Source organism: Diabrotica virgifera, chromosome 1, assembly GCF_917563875.1.
Source record: "Diabrotica virgifera virgifera chromosome 1, PGI_DIABVI_V3a".
NCBI lineage: Eukaryota > Metazoa > Arthropoda > Insecta > Coleoptera > Chrysomelidae > Diabrotica > Diabrotica virgifera.
In genome coordinates this window covers 234,769,799-234,783,618 of record NC_065443.1, presented here as the reverse complement: position 1 = coordinate 234,783,618, position 13,820 = coordinate 234,769,799, and the positions used below count along the sequence as shown (strand labels likewise).

The following is a 13,820-nucleotide window of genomic DNA, read 5'->3' as shown; positions in this document are numbered from 1 at the left end:
CCGAATGAAATTTGTACTTGACATAAAGAAGTGCTGTAAAAAATTATTACTATTAGTAATACTGCAATTGAAATACTTGGAATAATGACTAAAAAATATAAGAATGAAGAGACCTAGTGACGATCAAGCAAAGTCTAAGAAGAAATATAAAAAAAACTGAACAAAAAGATTTGGCACAAATCTTTAAAACTATATAGTATAACTAAACTTATCCGAGACAAAAATACAAAAATATCAGTGCACGAAAAGATGTCAAAAGACGAACTAAAGAATAAGTTTTGTTGTATATGCAATGAAGAACTTGACAGAAAACCAGTAGATCTAACGGAAACGTTAACAGTTATTGCCATTAAAACCAACGAAGTTGCGGGAAGATATCAAGTTGGATCAGAGGTGTTTTTAATTAAATTTTAAAAGACTTGCAAATTTCAAGGTAGTAGTATATTCGTACCTCTTTACAAAAATAAGGTAAATATACAAAGCTCAAACTACAGGACCATAAAAGTATACACACCCAAACTTATAGGGAATCATCTGATATTTCTTATTATTTCGGGCGGATTTTAAAAAACGAACACACGAAGTCAAACCATATTTATTTTAAAGCAATTTAATAACAAATACATAACAATTAAATAAAACAATAAAGTATTTAACAAACAAATTCAATCTAGTTGTTTTACAGTCAATAACATAAAAAATTTCAATGTAAAACGAATAATGTTGAAATTGTTTTTATTAATTTTTTTTTGTTTTTCTTGGTAGTCAGTGTTATCACCTCTAGTCCTTATGCAAGCTTCAGTTTGCGTGGGCACGCTCCTAATCAAATTATCAACATTTTTTTGTGGTAGGTTGCTCCATCCTTCAAGAGCAGCTTGTACTTACTAGCCGTGCGGTGTTTTGTGGATTATCGCGGCGAGCTCTAAATTTTCTTTTAGACATATCCCACAAATACTCTATAGGGTTAAGCTCGGATAAGCAAGCAGGCCACTCCAAACAAGGGATACCTTCTGCTTCAATGATGCCTCTAGTCAATCTAATGGTATGTGGAGGTCCATTATCATGCAAGAAAATTAAGTTTTCTCCCTTTGCACCTTTCCAGAGCCTAACTACAGGTTATCAACATACCTGTGAGCACTTAAAGTTGACTGGATGAAAACTAAAATAGTTTTTTTACGGATCACAATTCCTCTCCAGAACATTACACTTCCCCTTGTATATTTGTGAACAGAACTGACAGTTTTCGTTCTTGCTTGTCTTCCTCGACCTCTAAGTACACGATTTCGTGGGTCATAAGATTTTACACAAATCCTGACTTTTTCTGAAAATAGCACATTTTGTAAATTCCCAATGTTCCAGTTTTGGTGGTGAAGACACCAATTTAGGCGATCAATCTTATGCTGCCTAGATAACTTGGGAACCCATAACTGTCTCCTGCTGTATACTTCTTGGCACGAACTCTTCTTCGTATCGTTTCAACTGAAAGAGTTACACCTGTAGCTTTCAAAAGCTGCCTTTGGAGCGAAAGGTGAGAAATGGTTGAGTGTCTACCAGATAATTGGACAATTAAACGATCCTGGCGAGCTGTTATTACTTTTTGGTGACTTTTCCTTGCTATATTTTTGAGCTTTCTTAGCCCTGCTCCCTAGCATAGGTTTTGGACAGAACGCCCTGTGTTACGCCTAGCTCTACAGCTATGTCCTTCTGAGAACATTACTTGGTCCACAAGACCAATAATCTTTCCTCGTTGTAAGTTCTATAACCCTACATGACCCATATTTTCGTTTTTGGACGCAAAAGTTAGTTTATTTATTTTCGTTCAATTTGCAACTCAAGCAAATACCCTAAAGTGTAGGGCCTACACCTTACCGAGCTGCTCTATCTGATTGTCATATCGATTTGTTTATTTTCAATAAAAACCTTTATTTTTCGTAACAATAACAAGTTTTTTCAAAAGAAATTAATATTACTTAGAAATACATGGTGATTCCATTTAAGTTTGGGTGTGTGTAGTTAGTCACACCATAAAAATATAAAAGCAAATAATTAATAGACGGATACTTGGGGATAAATGTGCATTAAACGACGACAGAGTTAAGATACAAAAAGGCAAAATGTAACAATTGACCCATATAATTTTGAAAGAGTAGAGGGTTTTAAATATCTCGGAGCAACAATAACCGTAAATAAAGATATGACAGAGGAATATATAGAACAGTGATTTGACTGGTATGTGACGGGTGTCGGGTGTGTGACGCGGACACTGACAAAAGCAATGGAAATCAAATTTAGATGTTTTGAGTGAAAAATGCTCAGACGCATCTTCGGACCTTATCACGACTCGAATATCAACCAATACCGAATAAGAAAAAACGCCGAGGTGAAACGCGAGATACGTATATCACGCTAGAGAAGTCATCCAAGAAATTAAACCTTAACGCCTAAGAGGGGCTGGCCATGCCCATAGGCTCCCTATCTAGCGTCTTGCGAGGTTAATCTGGGAAGACAACCCGAACAGGGATAAGGCCCTTAGGATGCCCAAATATGATCAGATTTATGAACGATTGGGCTACCCACCAAACTAACTATCATGAGCGGCCATGTGAGATGGAAGTAATTTGTTCAGTCAACCAAGACCTCGGGTCGGAGTGCTACGAAGAAAAAGAAATTAGTGATGAAACGGTTGCAAATGTGAGTCCATGATACAGTCTATTGAAAAAAGGTCAATACTCACAATATTTATTAAAGTTGTTTAAAGAGGCGACCTGTTTCGGAGCTTACAATATGTAGATACTCCATCCTCAGGCCTAGTAACTAGTTCGCCTTTTCCAAAGAAAAAAAAAAGTATTAAAAGCTAAAATTACAAAATAGACGATTACAAACAAATAAGTAAAAAACCAGGGTTATAGTAAAATTGGAATTAGCTAACAACTACAACCTTATGGTAAAGTATAGTCATAGTTATATATTGTCCATTGGGACAATAGCTAATAGCACCTTAAAATTGCATACAATATTATAGTGATAAATATAGTAGTTAGTAGTTGTTGAAACTTCGACGCTTATAATAGTTAAATATTTCTAAAGTTAGATAATAAGATCAAAATTAAATGAAATTAACCTACATATCGGTATTAGGATGTTCTCCGCTAACATACAAGGCCCCGTCTGTTATCATCTTTTCCTTTTGGAAAATATCTATTTTAGTGAGTGGTTGTGTTGATTTGATTATTTTTTTCACACACGTACAAAAACATCATATCAATACAACCACTCACTGTCATAGATAGTGTCCAAAAGGAAAATATGATGACAGACGGGACCTTGTATATTAACGGAGAACTTCCTAATAATGATATCTAAGCTATTTAGGTTATTGATTATGTACTATAGAAAGGAACTACAACGTTAACGGGGTTTTATTATTTCATATGGTCATTGAATCTCTATGTAAAAAAAACCGCGGAGTGCTACCATTTAAAGGGGTGCGTTTTTGAGAAATGGGTGAATTAGTCCCTGGGCACAGGTTATATTAGGGTGAGTTCTATGCACTTTTGGTACAAACACGTCTACATAAAAATTGTTCCTGGTCAAATTAATTTCCTATCTAAATATAACATTTTAAAGTCAAAGATACTGTTTTTTTACAAAAATATATTCAAAAGAAAAAGCACAAAGAAACCCAAAAGAAAGATATTTTGTTTTTTGTCCCATAACTTTTGTCCACGGGGATATAGGTATAGACATTGCTTACCAAAAAAAACTTACATATTTTCTCTTTAAAATGATGTTTGGCAGAGGTCATTGTGATTTACAGTTTTCGAAATATGATTTTTCAAAGTTCGCCACCCACAGCAATTTTGAGCAATTTTCCTTGTTATTTCGCAAATATTGTTCTGTAACTTTTTTCTACGTAACTTTAGGCATATGCAATGGTAAATGTAAGAGGAATAGAAATTAATGACCTTTAAAATGTTCTACTGTATAATGTTGTACGACTTCTTTTAAAGAGGTTATCTTTTTCAAGATTTTATACTTTTAACAAGTTTTTATATTTTTTACGATTATTTTTTAAATTTCCCATTATAACTATTTTTATAAAATGTATATTTATAAAATGTATATGATATATTATAAAAAATTCTAGGATTATTTTTGAATAAGATATGCTTTTTCAAAACGTAATAAGTACTTGCAACGATTTTTGATTTTAGGATTATTTTTTAAATTTCTCATTCTACCTTTTTTATGTGATTGTGTCTTATGATTGAATCTTATTTTTTATAGGTAATACTTTGGATCCACTTGACTCGGCCGGGCAAACTTCAAAATATGAATTAATTCCATTATTTACTGTCAAAGCTCCTGCACCACAAGTTTTGCTTGAAAAAATAGCATGTAAATGTACCAAAGGATGTACAAAAAACTGCGGTTGTAGGAAGATAAGAATTAGTTGTTCAATATTCTGCAAAGGGTGCATGTGCATGGGTACTAATTGTGGGAACTCTAAGATAACTGAGGTATCACAGGAAGATATTGAAGCTAATGCTAACGACGAGATGGACTTTGATTTTGATTTTATTTTTAAATGTCAACGTGTAAATAATTTTAACTAAAGTGGTGTTTTCTAAGACTAATGTTTATGCAATTTTTGTAAAAGAAATAATTTTAAATAATACAGGTAAGAAAATATCAAAGAATCACTCGGTTTACATTATTTTAATATAGATGAGACACTATTTTAAAGAACAGAAAGTAAGCCCTCTTTATTGAACAACATATAGTATATTCATGTACAAGAAAAAAAAGTATAATGAGAAATTTAAAAAATAATGCTAAAATCAAAAATCGTTGCAAGTACTTAATACATTTTGAAAAATAATATCTTATTCAAAAACAATCCCAGAATTTTTTGTAATACACCATTTTAAAGTAAACAAAGTAAAGCTTTTTTTATTATAAATAATATATATACCTACCTAAATGTACAAGAAAAAAAGTTATAATAAAAAATTTCAAAAATAATGGTAAATAATGTAAAAAATATTATTTTTTTTATATTATGTATTATATATTATATAATATATTATATAATAATATTATTTTATTTTTATATTATATTATAAAAATCGCTAAAAGTATAAAAAGTTGAAAAACCATAATCTCTTTAAAAAAAGTCGTACAACTTTATACAGTAGACCATTTTAAAGGTAATTGATTTCTATTTCTATTACGTGTATCATTGCATATACCTAAAGTTACGCAGAAAAAAGTAACAGAACAATATTTGCGAAATAACAAGGAAAATTGCCCAAAATTGCTGGGAGTGGCGAATTTTGAAAAATCATATTTCGAAAACTATAAATCCTAATTACCTCTTCTAAACAACATTTTAAATAAGAAATATGTAGATTTTTTTTCTGTAAAGCAATGTCTATACCTATGTCCTTGTGGACAAAAGTTATGAGACAAAAAACAAAATTTTTTTTTTGGGTTTCTTTGTGCTTTTTCTTTTGAATATATTTTTGTAAAAAAAGTATCATTGAATTTAAAAAGTGATATTTAGATATTTTTTCTAGATATATGTTTGTACCAAAAGTGTATAGAACTCACCCTAATGTAACCTGTGCCCAGGGACTAATTCACCAATTTCTCAAAAACGGACCCCTTTAAATGGTAGCACTTCGCGGTTTTTTCATATGTAGACGTCCAGTGACCATACGAAATAATAAAACCTTGTTAACCTTGTTTGAATATAATCAATAGCCTATATTTTGATTTTATTTTGATCTTATTATCTAACTTTAGAAATATTTAATTATTATAAATGTCATAGTTTCAAAAACTACTAACTACTACAGTTATCGCTAGATTGTATGCAATACGGTGCTATTAGCTATTGTCCCATTGTACAATGTATAACTATGTTTATACATTACCATAAGGTTGTAGTCGTTAGGTAATTCCAATTTTAATATGACCCCGGTTTCTTACTTATTTCAAAAATGAATAACCATTTTCAATTTCGTTACAACACGAAACTTCAGCCGCATCATTATTACATTTCAATCAGAGAGTGCAGCAAGCACCTCTACCGGTTTCGAAACTTATTAGTCTCTCATCAGGAGGCACATATATGCTGCTCTCTCTGACCCAACCACGACAAACCCCGGCGTGTAGTCACGGATTGCAACGAACGAAATGGCAGGGATGCCCTAGCGGCAACTGCTATCAAAAAACTTTACCGCGCTGAGCAGATGGGACGTGAATTATAAATTGTAAAATTCCCTCATCTTCCTTAATCTCAGCATCCGTTATGGCTTGCAAATTGTAGAAGCCTCTGAGGTGTTACCAGAGAAGGTTCCCATTGTTTTCAGTCTGGTAGGATGTAGAATAACATTTTTGGATGTTATTTTATGTGCTATTTGATTGAAAACTTAGTTTTTGTTTACTTATTTGTTTGTAATCTTGTAACTTTTTCTTTCTTTGGAAAAGACAAACTCTTTACTGGGCCTGAGGATGAAGCACATATTTTAAGCTCCGAAACTGGTCGGCTCTTTTAACAACTTTAATAAACATTAACCTTTTTTTAAAACACTGAAAAAGAAGATACTTGGAGAAAATATCGGAAAATAAATTTGGATGTATGCAGACATTCATCATTTTTATGAGATTAGATAATAATACCGATAAACATAAACGTAGTCGAATTATTTGTTAAATATTATTAATTTTCTTTAAATTACGAGATATTTAAATTTTTTGCTAGAACCAATACTAGCAAACAATAATGTACCTAAGTGATAAACACATTATTTTATGTATTAAAGACCTTTTTAAATAATAAATTTATATTTGGTGCATCCAACAGACTAAAGAAGATATATTTTGATAGAAGAAGAGTATCATCCAAACGTTCAAACTACAAAAGACATTCACAAGGTGCAATGTATTCTACTTTCTGTAAAATATTACAAATAAATTTTACTTGATTAATTATTACTATGATTTTACACGATTTTCTGAGATTATTATACACGATTTTCTGAGATTCACAATTTATATTCACTTTATAGTGTTACAATTTATTTCAGTGCAATTTATTCTACAGTGTGATTCATTTAGATAGGAAACACTTCTATAAAATTTCAAGTTAATAACTGATTCTAACCATTTTTTTTCATATCATGTAATAAAAGGTCTATTTCGAAACATAATTTAATGTTTATTCAAATTCCCTGGAGATAATTTTTTTAGTAGAAAATAAAGAATTTTTGTTATAGGCCATTCCACGAACATACGCCTGTTTTGGATTACTTGGACAACGAATATTTTACTGTGCAACATAAGAAGTACGAAAGTAAATGGCGCTAATAATTATTTCAATACACAGCAATGTAATTTGCAATTTACTTTCGTTCTTCTTATTTTGCACAGTAAAATATTCGTTGTCGAACTAATCCAAAACAGGAGTATGTTCGTGGAATAGGGTATATCGATTTTTTAGTAAAAAGAATTCTAACTGAATGTATTAGCTTTCATCGAGCTACTGTCACTATACACAGCTTACACATATTTTCAACTAGATAATTTTACTATTTTCAGTAGTAATTGCACAAGAGCTCTAAAGTGTCTAAGTGACACTTTGATAGTTTTAATTTCACGAGGCGAAGGCGAGTGAAATTATGTCAAAAGTGTCACGAGTGCAAAAATTCTATATTAATTTTAGAGATGAAGTGCAATTTGTTGCGATTATTTCATGAATAAAACTGTTCAAAACCAAAATTGTATTGTAATTTATTTATGTAAGTACAAATTAGTACAATTAAACACACAGTTGTTATAAATATTTTACGGTTGAAAGTCATCACTTTTATAATTTTTAAAACATTAATTGTCATTAATGTCACTGAGTGTATTTTTTCGTAGCAACAAAGGGCATCTGACGTAATATACTTGACGACGGGAAATTATCAAAAATTATCGATTTAATTTAGATTTCTGTAGCTTTCTATTGGTCAGAATCTCCTATGAATGAAATAATCAACAAAATTTCGTATTAGCTATGGACTCATCCATATTTCCATTATTAGCTGATATATTCCTGAAAGACTTCGAATACAACACAGTACATGAACATGACAAACAACTCACAGTATGGTGGCGATGTGTAGATGATGTGTTCTCCATTTGGCCCCACGGACCAGGGGCATTGAATAAAATTTCTCATAGATATCAACAATAAAAAAATCCATCAATTTCACCATGGAGCAGGCAAACAATAATTCACATCTTTTTCTGGACGTGATAATCACAAAAGGAGACACAGGATATGCAATCAAAGTCTACAGGAAACCAACCTACACTGACATATTATATTTAATTTGCCACTCCAACCACAACGTAAATATCAAAAAAGGAACATATGCAGGGTGTCCCAGACTAAATTATCCAGACTATATCTCTTAACCGAATAGAGATTTTCGAATACGACAAAACTGGTCTATTCCGTTTGCAATACACTTTAATATGGCGTAGCAAATATCATCCCCTAAATATTCATCACTTAGTTACAACCCCTAACTTTAATTTTTTTAATAGCACCCTGTAATTTTTTTATAGTTTTGGATGTGGTCTTCTATCGTCCATTCAACAGGTTTTTAAAAATAAAATCGGTTTGTAAATAATCAATTAAATATCAGTTTATTTTTTATTTCTGTTATGTCCCAGACTAATTTATCAAGGCTATAAACGAATAAAGATTTTCGAATGGGACAAAAACTGATATATACCATTTGTAATACACTTTAATATGGCGTAGAAAAAATCATCCGCTAAATATTCATCCCTTAGTTACAACCCCTAACTTTAATTTTTAATAAATATACCATAATTAACAGAAATTAAAAATAATCTAAATAGTTTCTTAATTATTTATAAACCGATTTTATTTTTAAAAAATCTGTTGAATAGACGATAGAGGACAACATCCGAAAGTCTAAAAAAATATACAGTGTACTATTAAAAAATTAAAGTTAGGACTTGTAACTAAGGGATGAATATTTAGGGGATGATTTTTTCTACGCCATATTAAAGTGTATTACAAATGGAATATATCAGTTTTTGTCCCATTCGAAAATTCCGAATAACCCTCCTTAATACAGTTTACAGAATATTTTCGAGTATCTTATATGGTCGCCTAAGTGCACATTCAGAGAAGCTTCTTGGAGAATATCAAAGTGGTTTTAGGCCTGGTCGATCGACAACAGACCAGATCTTTGTGCTAAGGCAAATACTGGAAAAAACCAATGAATTCAATATCGACACATACCATCTTTTCGTACATTTTAAATCGGCCTATGATAGAGTCCTAAGAAATAAATTGTATGAAGCCATGGATGAATTACACATCCCTGATAAACTGATAAGATTGGTTAAGGCTACAATGCGTAAAGTCGTTTGCAAAGTCGAAATACAAGGAGAACAATCACAGGCGTTTGAAACGAATGTTGGGCTGCGACAGGGAGATGCGCTGGCGTGTCTCCTCTTCAACATAGCTCTGCAAAAGGCGGTCAGAGATACTCGAATAGACAACAGAAGGAAATATTTTTAATAAATCATCCCAAATTTTGTCATATTCCGATGACGTGGACCTAGTTGCCAGCACAACACACAAACTAGAAGAAATGTATACCACCTTCTCAAACGCCTCGAAAAGTATGGGCCTGAAAGTAAACGAGGAGAAAACTAAGATGATGGCATCAACACCCAACAATAGAGCCAGAAACATCGGTCACCAATTCTCCTTTGATAACATTACCTTTGAAGTGGTGGACAAATTCACATACTTAGGCTCCCTGATCACCAAGGAGAACGTCACGACGGAAGAAATCAAGCGAAGGATAATCCTAGCGAACAAATGATATTTTGGACTGAGTAGACATATGAGAAGCAGAAACTTAAGCCAAAAAACAAAAATAACCATATAAAAAACCCTTATACAACCAGTGTTGACATATGGATCGGAGACATGGACCATCTCCAAGGCAGATGAAAACCTTCTGCTTGTATTTGAATGAAGGATCCTGAGAGGCATATTCGGTGGCATCTATAAAAATGGTATTTGGAGTAGGAGGTACAACTACGAGGTATACCACAGATATAAACATATATTTGGTGGTAACGACGTGGTATCTGTTATAAGAATAGGAAGACTAAGATGGGCAGGACATCTAGCAAAATCACAGCATAACAACCCTTCTAGAAGAATCCTTATGTCACAACCTGTGGGAAGTATAAATAGGGGTAGGTCAAAACTTAGATGGAAGTTTGGTGTAGATGAGGCTGGGAGAAAAATAGGCGAAGCAAACTGGCAACGGTTGGTAATGGATAGGACTGACTGGCGTAATAGACTTGAGAAGGTCGAGGCTCTTTCATAGGGCTGTAGCACCATTGATGATGATAATGATGATATTAAAGTGTATTACAAATGGAATATATCAGTTTTCGTCCCATTCGAAAATCTCTATCCGTTTAAGAGATATGGCCTGGATAAATAATTAGTCTGGGACATATAACAAAAATAAAAAATAAACTGATAATTTCTTGATTATTTACTAACCGATTTTATTTTTAAAAATCTGTTGAATAGACGATATTAAAAAAAATAAAGTTAGGGGTTGTAACTAAGGGATGAATATTTAGGGGATGATTTTTTTCTATTAGGCTATTGATTATGTACTATAGAAAGGAACTACAACGTTAACGGGGTTTTATTATTTCATATGGTCAATGAATCTCTATATATGAAAAAACCGCGGAGTGCTACCATCTAAAGGGGTGCGTTTTTGAGAAATGTGTGAATTAGTCCCTGGGCACAGGTTACATTAGGGTGAGTTCTATGAATTTTGGTACAAACACGTCTACATAAAAATTGTTCCTGGCTAAATTTCCTATCTAAATATAACTTTTTAAAGTCAAGGATACTTTTTTTTACAAAAATATATTGAAAAGAAAAAGCACAAAGAAACCCAAAAGAAAGAAATTTTGTTTTTTGTCCCATAACTTTTGTCCACGGAGATATAGGTATAGACATTGCTTCACAGAAAAAAAACTTGCATACTTTCTCTTTAAAATGATGTTTGGTAGAGGTCATTAGGATTTACAGTTTTCGAAATATGGTTTTTAAAAGTTTGCCACTCACAGCAATTTTGGGCAATGTTCCTTGTTATTTCGCAAATATTGTTCTATAACTTTTTTCTACGCAACTTTAGGCATAAATATGCAATGCTACATGTAAGAGGAATAGAAATCAATTACCTTTAAAATGTTCTCCTGTATAATGTTGTAGGACTTCTTTTAAAGAGGTTATCTTTTTCAAGATTTTATACTTTTAACGAGTTTTTATATTTTTTACGATTATTTTTTAAATTTCCAATTATAATTCTTTTTTCCACATTTAGGTACCTATATAATATATTATAATAAAAAAGAAAGCTTATTCTGTTTACTTTAAAATGGTGTATTATAAAAATTCTAGGATTATTTTTGAATAAGATATGGTTTTTCAAAATGTAATAAGTACTTGCATCGATTTTTGATTTTAGGATTATTTTTTAAATTTCTCATTACAACTTTTTTATGTGATTGTGTGTTATGATTGAATCTTATTTTTTATAGGTAATACTTAGGATCCACTTGACTCGGCCGGGCAAACTTCAAAATATGGATTAATTCCAATATTTACAGTCAAAGCTCCTGCACCACAAGCTTTGATTGAAAAAATAGCATGTGAATGTACCAAAGGATGTACAAAAAACTGCGGTTGTAGGAAGATAGGAATTAGTTCTTCAATATTCTGCAAAGGTTGCTTGTGCATGGGTACTAATTGTGGGAACTCTAAGATAACTGAGGTGTCAGAGGAAGATATTGAAGCTAATGCTAACGAAGAGATGGACTTTGGTTTTGAAAATTTTTTAAATGTCAACGTTTAAATAATTCTAACAAAAGTGATGTTTTCTAAGACTATTGTTTATGTAATTTTTGTAAAAGAAACAATTTAAGTAATACAGGTAAAAAAATATCAAAGAATCACTCGGTTTCCATTATTTAAATATAGATGATACACCATTTTAAAGAACAGAAAATAAGCTCTCTTTATTGAGCAATATATTTATAGTATATTCATGTACAAGAAAAAAAAAGTTATAATGAGAAATTTAATAAATAATCCTAAAATCAAAAGTCGTTGCAAGTACTTGTTAAATTTTGGAAAATAATATCTTATTCAAAAATAATCCTAGATTTTTTTGTAATACACCATTTTAAAGTAAACAAAATAAGCTTTTTTTATTATATAATGTAATATATACCTAAATGTAGAAGAAAAAAAGTTATAATGAGAAATTTCAAAAATAATCGTAAAAAATGTAAAAAATAATATTTTTTTATATTAGGTATTATATAATATATAATATAATAGTATATTACATAATACTATATATAATATAATATTATATAATATATAATATATTATATAATAATATTATTTTATTTTTATATTATATTATAAAAAATCGTTAAAAGTATAAAACCTTGAAAAACCATAATCTCTTTCGAAAAGAAAAAGTCATACAATGTTACACAGTAGCCCATTTTAAAGGCAATCGATTTCTGTTCCTATTACGTGTACCATTGCATATACCTAAAGTTACGTAGAAAAAAGTTACAGAACAATATTTGCGAAATAACAAGGAAAATTGCCCAAAATTGCTGTGAGTGGCGAAATTTAAACAATCATATTTCGAAAACTATAAATCCTAATTACCTTTACTAAACAACATTTTAAAGAAGAAATATGTAGGTTTTTTTTTTCTGTAAAGCAATGTCTATACCTATATCCTCGCGGACAAAAGTTATGGGACAAAAAACAAAATTTCTTTCTTTTGGGTTTCTTTGTGCCTTTTCTTTTGAATATATTTTTGTAAAAAAAAGTATCATTGACTTTAAAAAGTGATATGTAGATAGGAAATTTAACCAGGAACAATTTTTATGTAGGTATGTTGGTACCAAAAGTGCATAGAACTCACCCTAATGTAACCTGTGCCCAGGGACTAATTCACCCATTTCTCAAAAACGCACCCCTTTAAATGGTAGCACTCCGCGGTTTTTTCATATATAGATGTCCATTGACCATATTAAATAATAAAACCCCGTTAGCGTTGTAGTTCCTTTTAGCTATCTTATTTTGAATATAATCAATAGCCTAATGACAAATATAAAATTGTATTACAAATAGAATAAAATCACGTTTTGTTCCAATCGAAAATCTTTATTCGTTTAAGAAATATAGCCTGGATAAATTAGTCTGGGACACCCTGGAGAGCCTGAAGCACCTGCTCCAATGAAAGTGCATTTCAGAAAGAAAAAATCCTACAAGCAAAGGTTTTGATCAACCATTATCTGTTGTTATATAAACAAGAAATTTCATACGTCATACGTCATCATAAAACACCACAAGCATAGAAAAGAAAACAATTAAAACATCACAACAATAAAACAAACAAACACTCTGAGATTTATCCTGTACAAAACCAAACTCAACAACATCCAAGAAATATCCAAATACTGCATCTGTAAAATACCCTGTGAATGTAACAATTTCTGCAGAAAACTGGCAAGGCCACTAAGTGTCAGAGTAAACGGACATGAAACATGGAGACGTCATCAATAACAGAGACGTCGAGAAATCCCAGATATTGTTTTCACGATTCATTTTCAAACAAATTAAGTCAAAACATAAAGTGAAACGTACGCCGATG

At 31.3% G+C, this 13,820-nt stretch overlaps 1 protein-coding gene across 4 annotated transcripts in view; it reads right to left on the bottom strand.

The window, feature by feature from the left end:
* Window positions 1-13,820, bottom strand: part of LOC114333205 (potassium voltage-gated channel protein Shaker) — a 935,813-nt gene that overhangs the window by 209,998 nt on the left and 711,995 nt on the right. The window lies entirely within an intron of this gene.